Raw genomic sequence first — 20,513 nt, 5'->3', positions numbered from 1 at the left:
AGCAAGTTGTTTTTTATATGCCAGGGCAAAAGATTAAAGAGCTGGGAATTATGTAAGTAAAAGCATAATCTATGTTTTCTTCATGCATGGATTTCCCAGGGCGTAAAGCATCTTCAGACCGTACCTGCTCAGCGTCAAAGTGTGAAATCTAGAGGCAGCAGGTCCCATTGTCGGCCAGTGGTAAAATTACTGGATAGAACAAATAAAATTACAGCAGAACAGAGTAATAGGAGACTGAAGAGATGTGTGGAGACATCATTAGAACAGAAATATTTATCTTTTTAATACATAATATTTAAAAAAAACGCACCAGATTCCCTGTCACTGCTGTTCCCAAACTCACCAGGTCTTTACCGATCTCCACTTCCTTGTACTTCAGCCAGTGATTGATGGAGTTGGAATTTCCTGTGTGTTGAAACGGGCCAGGAAGGGGAGATAGGCCAAAACCTGTTGGGCACTGCATTAGGGATCGATGAGGTGAACAATTAATATTTTTTTAAATCCCTGTTTAAAAATTATTTTCCCACTAGACACCGCATTAAAACATACCTGTCATCAGAAAAACATGAGTGCAAATAAGCCCTAGATAGGGCTAGTCATCAGAATTCTGGCAATACCGTCCCATTCCTTGTGTTACACACTGCGCTCCGGCCACAAGCATCGGCCGTGAGCGCAGTGTCCCTGTGTCCTGGGCAACTCCACTGTGGGATCGCAGTGATGCTATCACTACCAATCTCCAGGCATTCCTGACGGAATTTCGCAGTGTCTTCGAAGAACCTGCTCGAGCTTCCTCCACTGAGACAGCTTTGCTGAGTCTTTCTTAGGGCAACTCCATTATAAGCAAGTACGCCATCCGGTTCCGGACCCTGGTGTCGGAGTTATCTTGGAATAATGAAGCTCACTGCGCTACTTTCGAGAGAATTATCAAGCCAAATTGAGAATGTCCTCATTGCCCAGGAATTGTCATCTAACTTGAATTAACTTATGCAATTGGCATCCCGAATTGATATCCGTTTCTCTGAGGAACTACGACAAAAAAGGGAATCTGCACGATCTTGGTGATTTCCTTGTCTGCCACCAGTCTTCCAGCAACCACCGCAACCTTCTATGTGTCCTCCCGCAGTGGAGGCTATGCAAGTGGGTCTGTCTTGCCTGACCCTGCAGGAAAGAACTCGTTGACGAACTGAAAATCTATGCCTATACTGAGCCAGTGCAGACCACTTCCTTAAAGATTGTCCTCTGCGTCGACAGCCAAAGGGAAACGCTCACACCTAGGGTTCGTGGGAGAGGCCTCCCTAGGTGTGAATTCCACCTCTCCGTGCTTAAATTTGACGGTCCAGCTTCTTCTTCCCTCTAAAGAGATCATCTCTGTTCTGGCTTTCGTGGACTCTGGCTCAGCGGTGAACTTTATTGATGCCTCCCTAGTGCATAGGTATCATATGTCAGTGTCTCACCTCTTAAAACCACTGTACATCTCTACGGTCAATGGAGAAAGACTGGACTGTATCGTGCTATATTGCACAGAACCCCTGTCAATGCAGATCAGGTTCCTGCATAAGGAGAATTTGTCCTTCTACGTACTTCCACACTGTACTTCTCCTCTTTTTCTTGACCTACCTTGGTTGCAGCTTCATGCCCCACAGCTGGATTGGAAAACTGGAGAAGTTCTTCGCTGGGGTCCGTATCTACCCCTTGTCTGTTCCTGAAACCCAGGCCATGTCAACATACATCCAGGAGAACCTTCATAAGGGGTTTATCAGGAAATCCTCTTCTCCTGCCAGAGCAGGGTTCTTCTTTGTGGAAAAAAATAGATGGCTTGTTGCATCCTTGCATCGACTACCGAGGACTGAATACAATTACAGTAAAAAAAAAAGTTATCCCTTTCCTTTAATCTCGAAGTTGTTTGATCGTCTGCGAGGTGCCATGATTTTCTCCAAATAAGATCTTCATGGTGCCTATAACTAGAGTCACATAAGAGAAGGGGACGAGTGGAAGACTGCGTTTAATACTCGAGATGGACATTTTGAGTACCTTGTAATGCCATTCGGTCTATATATTGCTCCAGTAGTCTACCAGGAGTTTGTCAATGATATTTTTCGGGACCTTCTCTACTCCTGTGTCATTGTCTATTTGGATGACATTCTCATCTATTTACCCAATCTCCACACTCATCGTCTCCATCTCCGTCAAGTTTTACAGCATTTCCGAGACAACCAACTCTATGCAAAACTTGAAAAGTCTTCCGTTTTTGGGACATTGTTACCAGTCAAGGGCTACAAATGGATCCTAACAAATTATCCACTGTACTGGAGTGGCCTCAACCTTCTGGTCTGAAAGCGATTCAGCGCTTCCTTAGCTTTGCCAATTATTATCGGCAGTTTATTCCTCACTATTCCACCTTGGTTGCCCCATCGTATCTCTTACCAAAAAAAACTGCCAATCCGAAAGTCTGGACTCCAGAGGCCGAAGAAGCATTCAAATACTTAAAGTCTGCCTTCGTTTCTGCTCCAGTGTTTTCAAGACCTGATCCAGACAAGCCATTTAGTTTAGAGGTGGATGCATCGTCAGTTGCGGCAGGAGTAGTCTTGACACAAAGATCTTCCAAGGGAAGAAGTGTAACCTGTGGATTTTTCTCTAAGACCTTCTCTCCAGCGGAGAGAAATTATACTATAGGAGATTGGGAGCTCCTGGCTATTAAGCTGGCCTTGGAAGAATGGTGACATCTCCTAGAGGGCTCAGTGCATCCAATAACTATCTATACGGATCACTTGCTCTATCTTCAGTCTGCCCATCGTCTCAACCCTCGACAGGCTCGCTGGTCCCTGTTCTTCTCCGGGTTTAACTTTTTTATCCATTTCCGTCCAGCAGAGAAGAATTTTCGGGCTGACACTCTATCTAGATCTTCTGAGGTACAGGACGTGGAATCACATCTTCAACATATTGTTCCTCCTGATCGTCTTATTTCCGCAGCACCAGCAAGTCTTCAGCATCTGCCCCCTGAGAAGACTTTTGTATCTCCTCGTCTGAGACTCTGAATCTTGAGATGGGGTAATTCCTCTCTGTTGGCTGGTCATGCAGGTGTCCATAAATCCTTGCAACTAATTTCCCGACAGTATTGGTGGCCCACTCTGAAACGGGATGTCATTGACTTTGTTTGTTCCTGCTCAGTCTGTGCCCGGGACAAAACACCACATGCCAAGCCTGCCAGTCTTCTACATACTTTGCCTGTCCTTGACCTGCCCTGGACTAATATTGCAGTGGACTTTATTACTGACCTTCCTTCTTCTAGCAGCAATACGGTCATCTGGGTTGTTGTGGGCCTTTGTCACATTCAGGACATCCCTGTGTTCCAAAAAATCTTTTAGGGACAAAAGGATTCCCCGATTACCTCTCTGCAGCCCCATGTTAACTTTAAAAATGCAGGGAGGTAGCACACGCAGGGACATCACTGACGTCCCGTGTGTGCGCCCATAGAAGAGCAGAGCGGAGCAGTGAGGAGGACGCGTGCACATGGTAAGTATCCAGCACCAGCACACACATCTTCAGTGTTCCAACCACCGGAACACTGGGGCAGTAAACAGGCATACAGCCTCCAGCCTTACACTGTATATGACTGAAGGCTGTATGTCTGTGGGGGAACTGTACTGCACCTAATGTGGAGAACTATACTGCACCTAATGTGGGGAACTGTACTGCACCTAATGTGGGGGGGGGGGGCTATAATGCACCTAATGTTGGGAAATATACTGCACCTAATGTGGGGGAACTATACTGCACGTAATGTGGGGAACTATACTGCACCTAATGTGGACGGAACTATACTGCACTTAATATGGGGAACTATACTGCCAACCTAATGTGGGGGAACTGTGCTGCGCCTACTGTGGGGAACTATACTGCACCTAATGTTTAGAGAACTATACTGCCAACCCAATGTGGGGGAACTGTACTGCACCTAATGTGGGGGAACTGAACTGCACCTAATGTGGGGAACTATACTGCACCTTATGTGGGGAACTATACTGCACCTAATGTGGGGAACTATACTGCACATTATGTGGGGAACTATACTGCACTTAAAGGGGGGGGACTGTACTGCACCTAATGGGGGGGGGGGGGGACTGTACTGCACCTAATGTGGGAAACTATACTGCACCTAATGGGGGAACTATACTGCACCTAATGGGGGGAACTATACTGCACCTAATGTGGGGGGAACTATACTGCACCTAATGTGGGGAGCTATACTTCCAACCTAATGTGGAGGAACTGTACTGCACCTAAGGTGGGGGAACTGTACTGCACCTAAAGTGGGGAACTATATTGCACCTAATGTGGGGGAACTATACTGCACGTAATGTGGGGAACTATTTTGCACGTAATGTGGTGGGGACTGTACTGCACCTAATGTGGGGAACTGTATTGCACCTAATGTGGGAAACTGTACTGCACCTAATGTGGGGGAACTATACTGCCCCTAATGTGGGGAACTATACTGCACGTAATGTGAGGAACTATACTGCACCTAATGGGGGGAACTATACTGCACCTAATGGGGGAACTATACTGCACCTAATGGGGAGGAACTGTCCTGCACCTTATGGGGGGGAACTTTACTGCACCTAATGGGGGGGACTGCACTGCACCTAATGGGGGGGACTGTACTGCACCTAATGCCTAATGGGGGGGACTGTACTGCACCTAATGTGGGGGACTGTACTGCACCTAATGGGGGGGGGGACTGTACTGCATCTAATGTGGGGAACTATACTGCACCTAATGGGGGAACTATACTGCACCTAATAGGGGGAACTATACTGCACCTAATGTGGGGGGAACTATACTCCACCTAATGTGGGGAACTATACTTCCAACCTAATGTGGGGGAACTGTACTGCACCTAAGGTGGGGGAACTGTACTGCCCCTAAAGTGGGGAACTATACTGCACCTAATGTGGGGGAACTATACTGCACGTAATGTGGGGAACTATACTGCACGTAATGTGGTGGGGACTGTACTGCACCTAATGTGGGGAACTGTATTGCACCTAATGTGGGAAACTGTACTGCACCTAATGTGGGGGAACTATACTGCACCTAATGTGGGGAACTATACTGCACGTAATGTGAGGAACTATACTGCACTTAATGGGGGGAACTATACTGCACCTAATGGGGGAACTATACTGCACCTAATGGGGAGGAACTGTACTGCACCTTATGGGGGGGAACTTTACTGCACCTAATGGGGGGGGGGACTGCACTGCACCTAATGGGGGGGGACTGTACTGCACCTAATGCCTAATGGGGGGGACTGTACTGCACCTAATGGGGGGGACTGTACTGCACCTAATGGGGGGGGGGACTGTACTGCACCTAATGGGGGGGAATGTACTGCCCCTAATGGGGAGAACTGTAATGCACCTAATGGGGGGAACCTGTATTGCACCTAATGGGGGGAACTGTACTGCACCTAATGCGGTGGAACTGTACTGAACCTAATGGTGGGGAACTGTACTGCACCTAATGGGGGGGGGAACTGTACTGCACCCCTAATTGGAGGGAACTGTACTGCACCCCTAATGGGGGAAACTGTACTGCACCTAATGGGGGGGAACTGTACTGCACCTAATGGGGTGGAACTGTACTGCACCTAATGGGGGGAACTGTACTGCACCTAATGGGGGGGGAGTGTACTGCACCCCTAATTGGAGGGAAGTGTACTGCACCCCTAATGGGGGGGAACTGTACTGCACCCCTAATGGGGGGAACTGTACTGTACCCCTAATGTGCGGGGACTTATACTGCACCTAATGGGGGTGGAACTGTACTGCTCCCCTAATGTGGGGGAACTGTACTGCACCCCTAATGTGGGGAAACTGTACTGCACCCCTAATGTGCGGGGACTTATACTGCACCTAATGCGGGGTAACTACAACCTAATGCGGGGGAACTATACTGCACCTAATGTGGGGGAAGTGTCAGGGGGTCCCATCATAATGAAGTGCTCCGTCTTCCAGGCAGCCTTAATCTCGCCCTGTCTATGGACATCATCCTCGTCCATCTTTGCCTTTGTCTTCTTCCTCCGGTGTCCCTATGGCAGATGAACCTGTACGGAACTTCACCTCCATCTGGAAGAAGACTCATCTCTCCCTTCTTCGTGCCATGACCCGTATGAAATCTCAAGCGAACAAGAAAAGGCGCCCTCCTCCTGAATACTCACCCGGGGACAAAGTGTGGTTGTCATCAAAATATATCTGCTTCAAAGTACCCTGTTACAAACTGGGTTCACGCTATTGGGTCCTTTCAGAGTACCTTTGATGTATATTCTGTCAAGGAAATTCTGGACTCCAAACTCATCAGAGGAAAACGTTTCTTACTTGTAGATTGGGAGGGATTTGGGCCAGAGGAGAGGTCTTGGGAACCACAGGATAACATCCTAGATCAGGAACTTCTCAAAACATTCTTGAGCCGTAAAAGGAAGGGGAGACCAAAGGGGGGGTACTGTTACACACTGCGCTCCGGCCGCAAGCACCGGCCGTGAGTGCAGTGTCCCTGTGTCCCCGACCGCTGGTAGGGCCAGGATTCGCATCGCGGGACGTGCCCGCATGCGAATCCGGGCCCGTCTCTCACCACGCTGAGCTCCTGCAGCTCCTTCTGTATCCAAGCTCCGGCTTGCGCGTCTCCGTCCCTTAGGGCGCATGCGCGCCGGAGCTCTGAAATTTTAAGGGCCAGTATGCCCATAATTAGTGAATACACCTGACATCACATTATAAGTTGTTTGCCCTCCTACATTTCCCTGCCGGATCTTCAGTGCCTATTGCTTGAGAGAAAGCGTTCCTATTGCCTGTTGCCATACCCGTGTATCCAGACCTTCCTGCTTCCTTTTTTGAATATGAACCTTTGCCGCCTGTCTTGACCTTCTGATACATTGACTACGCTACTGCCTCTTCCTTTGTTACCTCGCCTTGCCCAGTTACCTGTGTGGTCGAGCCGTGTTGGGGGTAGCGATCTGGGTGTCGCCTGCCGCAGCAAGCCCATCCTGCCTTGCGGCGGACTCTGGTGAAGACCAGCAGCACCTTAGACTCCGGTCCCCGATACGGTCCGAGTCATCAGCCACACAGATAGAGGATCCACATCCAGCTCCATTACACCTTGGCAGTGCTGAGATATAATTATTTTTGTTATTATGCAATTGAGATATAAAAGCCATGGGGCATTTCTCAACACGGCAAGAGTCCACTGGCCCACTTGCACCCACCTACCCTATTTGACCCATAGCCACTAGATATGCTGGACTTAAGCTTAATTTGCATAATAATTATAAGGCTTATATATTTGCACTGGAAAGGACTACGTACTATACAGTACATCCAATGGGGAAAAAAATGTGCTGAGCACTGCCCCGTACCCACTATTCTTAAAGAGCAGCTTCCCGGAGACCGGTGTGAATATTGCTGAAAGTATATCTTCTGCTGGTGCACAGTGTGCCATACAGGGTAAGCAAAAAGTCCAATACATACCATGAAGAAAAGGAGGACGCTGCAACACAGCTATAGCAGTATCAAATAATCTCACATCTTTATTCCATCAGAAAATAAATAAAAAATTTAGCAAAAAAAAAAGCAGGGGAGAGAAAAGACAATGAAGCTTGGAGGTAAAAGGTTCTAAAAGCCGTTTAACGCCCATGATGCACTTCATCAGACAACCTCACACGGACTCACAACACAGGTGCATTATAGATAATTAGCGGGAAAGACTATACACAGATAGGTATACATGTGTCATTCATCACCTACCGGGCAGAGTACAGCCATCGGGATCTATCCCAATGACTATTTATCTGGGTCCCAGAAGCATTTTTTAAACTATGATATTTCTGAAACATCTAGTATGCCATGATCACAATCCCTGTACCTGTTTCATGCTGTCCACGGTTTCGGCAGCATAAAAACAAGTGACAGATTCCCTTTAAAGGGGGTTCCTATCAATAAACGTGATGGCATATGACTAACTTTTACCATCATTTCTTGATTGAGTCCAACCCTCACCAGTTCTGAGCATAAAAAGGCTGAAGTGCCACTTAAGTAGGGCAACGCAACTGATGGCACAACTGATGACAATGTTCATTAGTTGTCATCAGTTGTATAGAATCCGGCATCCGTTGTTTCTGGACACCGGACAGGGGAAAGCAGCAAGCTGCATTCCCCTGTCCGGTGCCGTCCACCATGTCCAACCATCTGGCATCCCAATTGAGACGCTGGATGAATGTAAACTATTGCATTCAAATGAATGCAGTCAGTTCTAGCATCATATACTCTCCGTTTTTTTAGCAAGCAATGGAGGGAAAAGATAACAGAGGCCGGACATATGTGAACGAGCCCTAATATGGCCCAGATCAAAGGTTTAACCTACAGATCGGCGCTCCCTGTCATTCACTCTGAAAGGAACTGTAAGGATGGGTTCATATATGTGCTGCGTCTGGCACAGTTTCCCACTGGTGTGCAGTAGAATATGCACTAAAATCAATCTTTATTGAGTTTAAAGGATTTAGTAATATATTATTGATTAGCTATTAAATGATTTTTCCCATCACATGAAAGGGGTGATGTAAGGCTGGGTTCACATGTGTCTGGCATAGGTGAACTCAGCCTGAAAGGGGTACTCTGGCCCTAAGACATCTTATCCCCTATCCAAAGGATAGGGGATAAGATGCCTGACAGCGGGGGTCCCGCAGCTGGGGACCCCCGCAATCTTGCATTCAGCACCCACCTCGGGGAGCTGCACGCTACACTGGCAGCTCAGAATCTGCCATGTGACGACCATGGGGCCGGAGTATTGTGACGTCACAATTACGCCCTCGTTTGACGTCACGCCCTGCCCCCGCTATGCAAGTCTATGGGAGGGGGCCTGAAGGGAACTGTCTAGAGCAAAAGAGGTTTGCTGTGGGGATTTGCTCCTACTCTGGATAGTTCCTGACATAAACAGAGGTGTCAGCAGAGAGCACTGTGGTCAGACAGAAAGGATATTCCAAAAGAAAAGAACTTCCTGTGGAGCGTATAGCAGCTGACAAGTACTGGAAGGATTAAGATTGTTAAATAGAAGTCATTTAAAAATCTGTTTAATTATCTGGACCCAGTTGATTAAAAAAAAATGTTTTCGAAAGTGCATATTAAAGAAATTATATTTATGTTCTTTACCAGTGGTCTCCAAACTGTGAACCTCCCTCTGTTGCAAAACTACAACTCCCAGCATGCCCGGACAGCCGTTGGGTGTCCGGACATGCTGGGAGTTGTAGTTTTGCGACATCTGGAGGCACACCCTACATATACTGTACACTATTCAATGCATTAAACATGACAATGATCTTCTTATTTTCCTCTGACAGCTTTTCTACAAAGAGCGAGTTTTAATTCTGCAATTTTATTAAACAACCTGCTGAAGAAAAAAAAATCAAAAGTGCTCGCAGGGCAATAGTAAAGTATCTGTCTGCCTGAATGACATATGTCAGACTATGATAAATGACCTACGATCCCCCCCCCCCCCCTCCTCCCTCACTCTGTCACTCAGGTAAAGGCCATTAATCTTTGTCGAGGGTCTGCCAGGTCAGGCTTCCCTGACAGCCCAATATCTCCCCGTGCCGTAAGCATGAACACAACAATAGGAAATACTCATTGTCAAAATAACACTGAATTATCATAATATATTATGACTTCCTCCCCCCCCCCCCCCCAAAAAAAAAGCTTTACTGCATGCAAAAAAGGGAAGAAATATGATTAGACAGATGGAGTGTGGGCCCATAGTTTGCCAGCAATAGAGCCCCCCACAGTGCCCGATGAGGAGTGGAGGATCTCCGCAAACCAATCACAGGGCTGGCAGTTCAATTACATTGTAATAAAGGGACATTCATCATTCAATTAGGCACCTGTCAGCATTCTACAAAAGGGAGAACTTCTAACCTGGGACTCTGGGGGGAAGGAAAACACAGCAATGAAGAAGAAGAGAAAGAAATGAAAAAGGAACAAAGTCAATTACTGGGAAGATGCAGGAAAGCAAATTGGCCACGAGAAGCGCTGGCTCTCCATTGTATTGTAACAGTAATAGGATGAAAATGGGGTCCATGTTACAAAGATCTTACTATTCTTATCTTCACATAATTTAAAGAAATTAGAATTTTTAGTCTTTCTGATTCCAATGCTGAGCACTTACAGCTCTACAATCCAATTGACTTTACCATTTTTATATTTTGGTTCTTTATTAATACATTTTGGCATGTGTATCCTTCAATGAGTGTTGTTAAATTGATATATTTGTGCTTTTTTCTTCTTCTCCATTTCACTTTGTTATAGATGGGGTTGGGATTAGAGCCCTGTGCTGGTCTGTTTTCTTAATCACGCCTGCTCCTGCCGGATTTCAGACCATTACCGGGCGCTTCTGCAATGTATATGTCCCCTCCTGCCCGCTCCTGCAGGATTTCTGACCATTACCGCCCACTCTCGCAAGGTGTGTGTTCCACTTCAGCCCGTTCCTGCAACATGTGTGTTCAATCCGCCCGCTCTCCCAAACGTTGTGTCTCAGCTTTTAGAGATGGCCACCCCTGTGCAATTTTATTGCCCGCCCCTCTCTTTGGGCCATTTCATCAGCCCCCTGTGGCATTTCAGAGGTTTGCAAGACTGCGCGTGATTTGGCAGGACCCGCTGCATGTTCTGTGACCGCTGGCTCCCATACCCTTAAGACTAAAAAACGCCCACCCGCAAGTTTTATATTGTGGGTCTGCGGGATTCCAATCCCATTGCAGTCCACTAGTTAGGATTATAACAATTGTTTTTGATTCTTAGGTTAGTAGATATCAACCACATTTTTACTTCTAAATCATGCAAAATTTCAAAAAGGGTTGATAACGGGCCCATAATCTTGAATGAAAAGGCGCTCTAAGGGCTGTTATCCAGGTGATAGAAAATATTGTTTTAGGGTGAGTAGTATGCACACTCATCTTATTGTGTTGTGGGCACAACACCAACCTGCACCTTACACCAAACCCGCTGTGTAAAGTATGCAGGATGTCAGGATCAGCCTATATCTGACCGCAGCTCAAGGAACTTGAGGCGGTAAATGTAGTCACAAGGGTAGACCCTGCGGGATGTCAGGATCACCCTATGTCCAACCGCAGCTCAAGGAACTTGAGATGGTAAATGTAGTCACAAGGGTAGACCCTCGGAGAAGCCTCAGGAAACTAGAAGATCCTCGGGAGCCTTGGTAGATAAATGGACACCACAAAATGGCCCTCCTGGCTGTGAAGAAAAATTCTATACCTATACCTGAAATTCCAGGATCATGGGTATTGGTATAGAATTAGAAAAAAATCCCTCCAGGCTCCAACTTTGTCATGCTTGCCCTTTGCCATGACCCTGGCCCTTCTTTATGGATCCTGTGGCCCCGGTGGTCTTATTAGCCAGTTCTGTTACATGTTCCCTTCATGCCACCTGCAGACTACAATTCCTGGCAGTCAGTGCTCAGCAAAGTTCTGTGCATGAACCCTGTTCTGATGAATGGAAGTTGACTGTACTGCAACTGTACTGCCCAACGTGGTCAGTGGCTCACTACCCTGGAGCTGAAGATCACACAGGACTGAAACTTGGGACTTCTGATTTGTTAGGGGCTTAGTTGTAGGGAGCCACAGGGACACCGTATGCCTTTATGGCTTCAGGAAGTTCACGATCCAACTTCCCTATGTCAGGCTTGCACACACAGTAAAACTACATTTCATAGGAAGTCTTTTTTACTTATTATGTTGCTTTCCCTTAAAATTTGGAGAATCCCACACCAACATTGATAATATATACCAACTTCATACAGGTGTTACCTTTGGTTGAATTCAAACTCATGACCCTGGTGCTACGACATTTACAGTCCTATCAACAGAGCCGCTGTGCTGCCCAATATGGTCACATTTGTTTCTTTATGATCCAAATGACTCATTTTAATGACTCCTACTTATTTCTCAACAAGGTCACAACAAAAAATAAAGCTATAGCAATAGCTGAAAAAAATTAGATTACTGAAACACTGTATACGCACAAAATGAAGGTTTTTTTTATTGAAAAACACTGAATAAATAATTCATAGACTGTGGTTTTCATTAAAATTGCCATCCATGTTCATTAAACACCCTTCTAGGCTTGTCTTGAGAAGGTCCCCCTTGTGTTTTGATTAGGAACCATGTGGTTTTCCTAGATGTCAAAACTTGGAAGTCTTTAGTTGTCTTAACCACCTTCTAAGCAGGAAAATCTTCTGACCAGCATATTCTGAAAGTGAGCCGTATTCCCTTTACACCCATCACCAGTCCCTAACCATGACAGCCAGAGCTAGTAAATAATATATCAAGATAAATGATAATTGCTCTGTTTAAAGTGTCTCTTAATGAGCATCATCAATTAAAAATTAATATTGCAAAGACTGTATCCATAGCATTTAAGCACTAAACATAGCAGCAGGTATCGGGTTACTGATATGAGAAACAATTTCTCTTTATACATGTGTATAACCAAAGCAAATAATCCAAGCAAAGATAGGCTCTCCTCTGTTTTTTTTATTTTTATATTTTTTTTTTTTATTTAGTTAGTTAGTTTTATATCAAATACGGATTCATAATGCTTCCAATAGAATATCTAAATACATGTAGGCAGATACAAGGCCCAAATTAAAAGAGAATTTTTACAATACAATATGGGGAGTCTGTAAAAAAATAATGTAAATTATAATTCAAATTATAACTATAACAATGGAATTGGACCCTCACATTAGCAAGTCTTTTTTTTTTAGAAACATAGGCCGGCATTTATCATTGTAGGTGTAAATGAAGCATTTTTTTTACACATTTTTTTGTGTGCTGGCAATGTGTAGGAGCACCAAATGTATTAAATAGTCACAGAGCATTTGATACATTTTGTGCAGGTCACATTTTCTGAAATTTCTCTCTTCACATACATCAAAAAGCTAAGCTAAGTCTGGGATGGTGTAGTTTTAGAGACTTTTCAGTGGCTTTGTGCATTTTTTGCGCCTTTTCACAAAAAGGCGCAGTTCATAAATCCCTTCTATATCATGTGTATTGCCAAAATCAATGGATTGCAACTCAAAATAAGCAGAAATGTGTAAACCAAAAGGCACAAAAAGATGCAAATAAACCCTGCTTGCACATTTTTTGCCTCTTTTGTAGGCACAAAAAACTGTCTAAAGACAATGATAAATGTCGGCCAATGTGTATGTTGTAGCTTACTTCCATGCAAAATTTGAGAATCTTCCAGTAGGCCCTGCCCACTGGCCACAGCAGTGCCCCACCTCAGCCAGTGATTTGCTGAGCAACAAAGTAAAGTATCATCTGCAGCTTCGGGAAGTACAGTGGGGTGATAACGGAGGCTGTGGTGGCTGACATCACAAGGGGCGCAGCTACATAAAAAGAGGCCTGGACCAGCGACGAGATGGTAAGTATGACTTTCTTCGCTGCATACATTATATAGCCATATAGATGGCTGTATAATGTATATCCCCTCCCAAGGAGTTAACTAGCGCTGCTCAGTAGTGATATTTAACTTCTTCCTTGCTAGGCTGAGCTGTGAGCACAACTCTGCCCGACATTGGCACGTTCACACAAGCATTAACTGGCAATCTTTGAAAGTTTGGCGATCCACGAACCCCCCGAAGTTTGGATCAAATCCAGGTCCAGGACTTTCGTCTCTCTCAACCCTAGTTCCTAATATGTCTCACCCTTGACAGGGTTAATTGTAATAACACAATGATTGTTATCTCCTTTATCTCTTAAAGGTTCTAATATTATGGCTGTATTTGAGTGTTTTCCTTCTAAGTTAACATGAATAAACCAGTGAACAACATAGAGGACATGGGGAAAAAAAAGTATAAATCTTTTCTACACCAATATTGTTTAATTTGCACCAAAAAATGAAGACATGGTTCATCATATAGAGAAGTTTGAACAGTATGTTTTAAACCAACAGAGGCCACAATAGGTTTAATATAATATTATATAGCAGCTCCTTTAAGTCCACCAAAACAGCATCTACAATGACAGAACTTCTACTCTTGCTTGTAGAGGTCTATTATGAGAGAACTCATTTAAGGAAATTTGTCAGCCCTATATCATGCTCAGAGCTTAAAGGGGTTCTCCGGCCGTAGATAGGGGATTGGGGATAAGATGTCTGGGGACTCCGCAATCTCTCCTGCAGCACCCACTTGTCATCAGCCTCACGGAGCGAAGATCGCTCCATGTCTGATTACTCACGATATAGGGGCTAGAGTATTGTGACGTCATGGCTCTGACCCTTGTGATGTCCTGCCCTGCCCCCTCATGATGTCACACTCTGCCCCCTCAATGCAAGTCTATGGGAGGGTGTGTGGCAGCTGCATTTAGGGGGTGGGGCGTGACATCACAAGGGGACAGGGCGCGATGTCACGAGGGGGCCGTGACATCAAAATTCTCTAGCCCCTGTATCATGAGTCATCAGACACGGAGCAATCTTCGCTGCGTGAGGCTGATGACAAGTGGGTGCTGCAGGTGAGATTGCGGGACCCCCACTATCAGACATCTTATCCCCTATCCTTTAGATAGGGGATAAGATGTCTAGGGCTGGAGTACCCCTTTAAAAAGATGATATCTGCCTCAGAGCTGATGACTGTTTGCTAAATTATAAAGTCATGTTTTTTTTCAAGCTCAAGTCTTAGAGGCCATTCTGAGCTGCAGAATGCATGCCTTTTCCCTCCCCCAAATTTCCCTACCTGTACCCACTGTGTATAATAATACTTGTTCTTTATGTGGAGAGAGGAGGTGTGCTTGCTGCAAATCAGCCCGGCCTCTACGACTCTTGAGGTTAGAAGAAAAACATGATTTTATAACTATACAAACATTCAGCTAAGCGACAGTTATCATTTGTTTAATCTCCCTATCAGCTATCCGCAGCTCTGAGCATGATATAGACCTGGTAGATGCCTTTTAAATAGGCACTCTCATTAAAACGAATTTTTTGCTATTGCACTCTTTATGACAAATAAAAAAAACCTTTCTAATGTACTTTGTTTAAAAAAATATTTTATTTGTGTTTAACTCCTTAAGGACGCAGACATTGTTTTTTTAGGTTTTCATTTTTTCCTCCTCGCCTTCAAAAAATCATAACTCTTTTATATTTTCATCCACAGACTAGTATAAGGGCTTGTTTTTTGTGCGACCAGTTGTCCGTTGTAATGCCATCAATAACCTCACCACAAAATGTATGGCACAACCAAAAAAATACTATTTGTGTGGGGAAATTAAAAAGAAAACCGCAATTTTGCTAATTTTGGAAGGTTTCGTTTTCACACCGTACAATTTATGGTAAAAGTGACATGTGTTCTTTATTTTTTGGGTCAATACAATTAAAATGATACCCATGATAACATACTTTTCTATTAGTGTTGCACTTAAAAAAAAATCACAAACTTTTTAACCAAATTAGTACGTTTCAGATCCCTCTATTTTGAAGACCTATAACTTTTTCATTTTCCCGTATAAGCGGTGGTATGAGGGCTCATTTTTTGCGCCGTGATCTTTACTTTTTATTGATACCATATTTGCTTATATAAAACTTTTAATACATTTTTTATTAATTTTTTTTGGAATAAAATGTCATAAAAAAGCAGCTATTTTGGACTTTTTTTTTTTACGTTCACGCCGTTCACCGTACGGTATCATTAACATTTTATTTGAATAGTTCAGATATTTACACACGCGGCTATACCAAATATGTATATAAAATATTTTTTTAACACTTTTGGGGGGTGAAATAGGGAAAATGGGTTAATTTACATTTTTTTGGGGGGAGGGGGTTTTTCCACTTCTTTTTACTTAATTTTTTTTTACTTTTTTTACTTTTATTTTACACTTTAATAGTCCCCATAGGGGACTAGTTAAAGCAATCACTCGATTGCTAATCCTGTTCAGTGCTATGTATAGGACATAGCACTGATCAGCGTTTTCGGTCATCTTCTGCTCTGGTCTGCGGGAAGGCAGATCAGAGCAAAAAACTCCCAGAAGACAGTGGAGGCAGGTGAGGGGACCTCCGGCTGCCGTGCTGGATGATCAGATGGCCGCAGCAGCACTGCGGGTGATCCGATCATCCAATCAAGTGACCGCGATGCTGCAGATGCCGTGATCGGTATTGATTATGGCACCTGAGGGGTTAATGGCGGACATCCGCGGGATCGTGGATGTCCGCCATTACCGGCGGGTCCCTGGCTGCGATCTGGGCATCGCTGTGATACTCACGGTTATGCTTAGGACGTAAATGTACGACATGGTGCGTTAAGTACCGCATCACCAGGACGTACCTTTACGTCCTTCGTCGTTAAGGGGTTAAAAAAGCTTCCACTAGGCGTCTCCCAACTTGTCCAGAGCACATTTTCCCCCATCTATTGCACAGATTTTGGACTCCTGCTGGCCTGGCAGAAGTCCAAAATCAGGAAATGTTGAGGGGGTTGTGGCAGCCTTATCATCTCATACACTGAACTGTTCTGGGCTGTGTGTAGCAGAGTGAGGGAGGAAGTTCTCCCCTGTATGGCTTCTTATGATGTCACGCCTGCTAGGGAACGCCCCTTCCCAGTCTGTGAATCTGACTGAGCAGAAAACAAAAAGCAATATCAAGGAAGAAAACTAAAAAAATATTTAAAATAAAGGCAGAGGGTGGTTTATCATGATGGGGGAAGTGAACTGGGAGGTTTATAAAATTTTACAAGATCATGACAGGTACTCTTTAAGTGTTCAGTGCTATTATTATACTTTTAGTGTTTTTTTTTTTTACTTAAAGAAAATAGATTTAGGAAAGATTCCTTACAGTTATTAGGTTATAAATTCAGAGGGTATGTTCCTTTATGATAACACACCCTAATGTTTCAACCTTCTCCACATTTATAATGCATCAAATAGTATGAAGACTTCCAGATATCTCACAATACACAATGAAACATTATAATTTAACAAATTTTTATACATAGAGTAGCACATTTATTTGGTAAATTATATGTACCGTATATTCCCCAATGTTTTACTTCATTTAGTACAGTTCTCTTTTCACAATAAACAATTCAGCAATAAAAAAGAAAAGATGTATGTAATACATAAAGTCAGATATCTAGGATAGCGTGAGCATTATCTCTGTAAATGTCTTTCATGGCTCCTTGTGAGGTCAGGTGAACATAATGGTCATATGTCCTTGTAGGATTGAAGTTGAAGGCTCATCTTTCCTCCACCCGTGCCAATACTGTTTGGTTTATTTATTTATAATTTTTTTTTTATGATTTTACTATTTTTGTGTAGCCTACTTGAGTTTAAAATATATATTTTTGTATGAATTATTCTATAATTGTTTTCTATATATTGCATCTTTTTTCTCATTTAAACTTCTCTATTAGCTGCTAATATATCTTCCTATACACCAACCATTCTGCTGCTCTATTACAATGTCTGTTTACCTTTAAAAGGGAACTCCAGTACATAAGTACTAAGTGAAGATCCTGGGGGGTCCCTATCCTGTGGATAGGGGATAAGTGTCTGATCGCACGGGGTCCCCGCGGTGTGACCTCCCTGCCATCAGGCACTTATCCACTGTCCTGTGGGAAAGTAGAAGATATACGAGCACTGTATCTCCGGCTCTCTCATATTGATACATGGAGAAGCATGTTTGCCACCGCTTCGTGTGGTGGTTGCCAGTAATCCATTCACAAAGTGGAGGTTGCTCCTTGCATGGCAAGAGCCATGGTGCCGGGCAGGAGATCGCAGGAGGTCGAAGTGGTCAGACCCCCCGCAATCAGACACTCATCTCCTATCCTGTGGATAGGGGATAAGTACTTATGTAGCGGAGTTCCTCTTTAAAGGGTTACTCCGGTGGAAAACTTTTTTTTTTCTTCTTTTAAATCAACTGGTGCCAGAAAGTTAAACAGATTTGTAAATTACTTCTATTAAAAAATCTTAATCCTTCCAGTACTTATTAGTTGCTGAATACTACAGAGGAAATGATTTTCTTTTTGGAACACAGAGCTTGCTGCTGAATCATGAACCCAGTGCTTTCTGCTGACATCTCTGTCCATTTTAGGAACTGTCCAGAGTAGCATATGTTTGGGGGGGGGGGGATTTTCTCCTACTCTGGACAGTTCTTAATATGGACAGAGATGTCAGCAGAGAGCACTGTGCTCCTGATGTCAGCAGAGAGCTCTGTGTTCCAAAAAGAAAAGAATTTCCTCTGTAGTATTCAGCAGCTAATAAGTACTGGAAGGATTAAGATTTTTTAATAGAAGTAATTTACAAATCTGTTTAACTTTCTGGCACTAGTTGATTTAAAAAAAAAAAAAGTTTTCCACCGGAGTACCCCTTTAAGTCTTCTGAAATAATAACCCCTTAATCCCTTTCCTCAGATACTTAAGTTAGGACTGTATCACATAGGGGTAGATTTACCAAAACCTTTCTAGAGGCAGAGTGGTGCAGTTGCCTATACCGACCAATCAGATTGCTTCTTTCATTTTTCCCAGGCCTCTTTAAAAATGAAAGAAGCAATCTGATTGGTTGCTATGGGCAACTGCACTACTCATCCTCTGCACAGGTTTTGATAAATCTCCCCCATAGTCTATATTTTGCCCTTAGGTTTTTATGCTCCAGGTGCATTATTTTGCACTCATCCACATTAAATTTGAGTTGGCAGTTCTAGTTTACATAAATCTAGTTTACCTAAATCCTAAATCTAGTTTACCTAAATCTTTTTCCATTTTGAGTTTCCCTCCAGGAACATCAAACCTGTTACAAATCTTTGTGTTTTCAGCAAAAAAGACTAGAGATGAGCAAAGTTAGTTATTCGATTCATTACAAATTTCTTGGCTCGGCAGTTGCTGACTTTAGCCTGTGTAAATTAGTTCAGCTTTCAGGTGCTCCGGTGGGCTGGAAAAGGTGGATACAGTCCTAGGAGACTCTTTCCTAGGACTGTATCCATCATTTCCAGCCCACCAGAGCACCTGAAAGCTGAACTAATTTATGCAGGCTAAAGTAAGCAACTGCTGAGCCAAGAAGTTTGTGACGAATAGAACCACTGTAACTTCGGACATCTCTAAAAAAGACCAATACCGAACCAAAGAAACCTTCTACAATATCACTGATAAAGATATTTAACAAAATGGGTCCTAGTAAAGATCCCTGACGTACCCCACTGGTAACAAGACCTTGCTCTGAATATACTCCATGAATACAGCCCTCTGTTGTCTGTTCCTCATTAACTAATCGATTTAACAATATGGGAGTCCAAGCTTATAGTCTTCTTTGTGGGACAGTGTCAAAAGCGTTGCTAAAATCTACATAAGAGATCTCAACTGCACCTCCGCCATCTATTATTTTAGTCACCAAATCAAAAAAAAGATTAGTTTGACATGTTCACCCTGAAGTAAACCCATGTTGTTATTCATCTTGCAATCCATGGGATTTTAGATGTTCCACAATTCTATCCTTTTGCATGGTTTTGAATAATTTCCCCACTATTGATGTCAGACTTACTGGCCTATAGTTGCCCGATTCCCCCCAACTACCTTTCTTGTGAATGGGCACAACATTTACTAAGTTACAATCTTCTGGGATGACTCTTGTTACTAGTGAGTGGTTAAATAAATCTGCAAACAGTTTTGTTAGTACACCGCTAAGCCCTTTTAACAACTGTGGGTATATCCCACCAAGTCTCTGTGACGTATTTGCCTTAACTTAAGTCCAATGACTTAGTACCTTTTCCTCTGTAAAGACACATGCTTTAAAAAAAATGAATTAGTATTCCTCCCTAACTGAGGTCCTTTTCCTTCAGTTTCTTCTGTAAAAACTGAACAGCATTCATTAACAAGTATTCATTGAGGCAGTCATCTAGTCCCTCTTCTACATACCTTCCTCCCTTTGTTTTTAATTTATTTATTCTTTGTCTTTCCTTTTCTTCTTTTACATAGCTGAAGAAGTGGACAATCCTCTCAAAGAGCAACTGTGTGACCCCGTATGAGTACATCTACAACACTGTGGGGTAAACTGGTGCTATACAAATTTTGGGAGAGAAAAAAAAACATGACAAAATGAGAAGACCAAAATACAAAGACAGGATAGCATAAACAACAATAAGTTTAGAAAACTAAAAATATAAACAAGTTCTTCTTGATGTTTTAATCCAAAGGATAGTTGACTTTTGGTGTGTTACTGTACCATTATACTAGCAGCCAAATACAGCAAATCATGTATGGGATCCAGACAAACTGAACAAGCCAAGTGCCTAAAGGAGATGGTAAAATCAGAGGCAGATTTAGGAATGTGAAATTTGTTGTGTTCGTGGTTGGCATTGGCTTCTCTATGGTATGGGTATTCCCAGAATCTTTAATACCACTGCAGGATTATCACATATGAGGTTCTGCCAGAATAAAACAAAACAGAATCAGTTATGAATATCATCTCTCAACATATC

Source organism: Hyla sarda, chromosome 3 (assembly GCF_029499605.1).
Source record: "Hyla sarda isolate aHylSar1 chromosome 3, aHylSar1.hap1, whole genome shotgun sequence".
NCBI lineage: Eukaryota > Metazoa > Chordata > Amphibia > Anura > Hylidae > Hyla > Hyla sarda.
The sequence above is the reverse complement of the archived record's forward strand: the minus strand, read 5'-3'. Positions refer to the sequence as shown.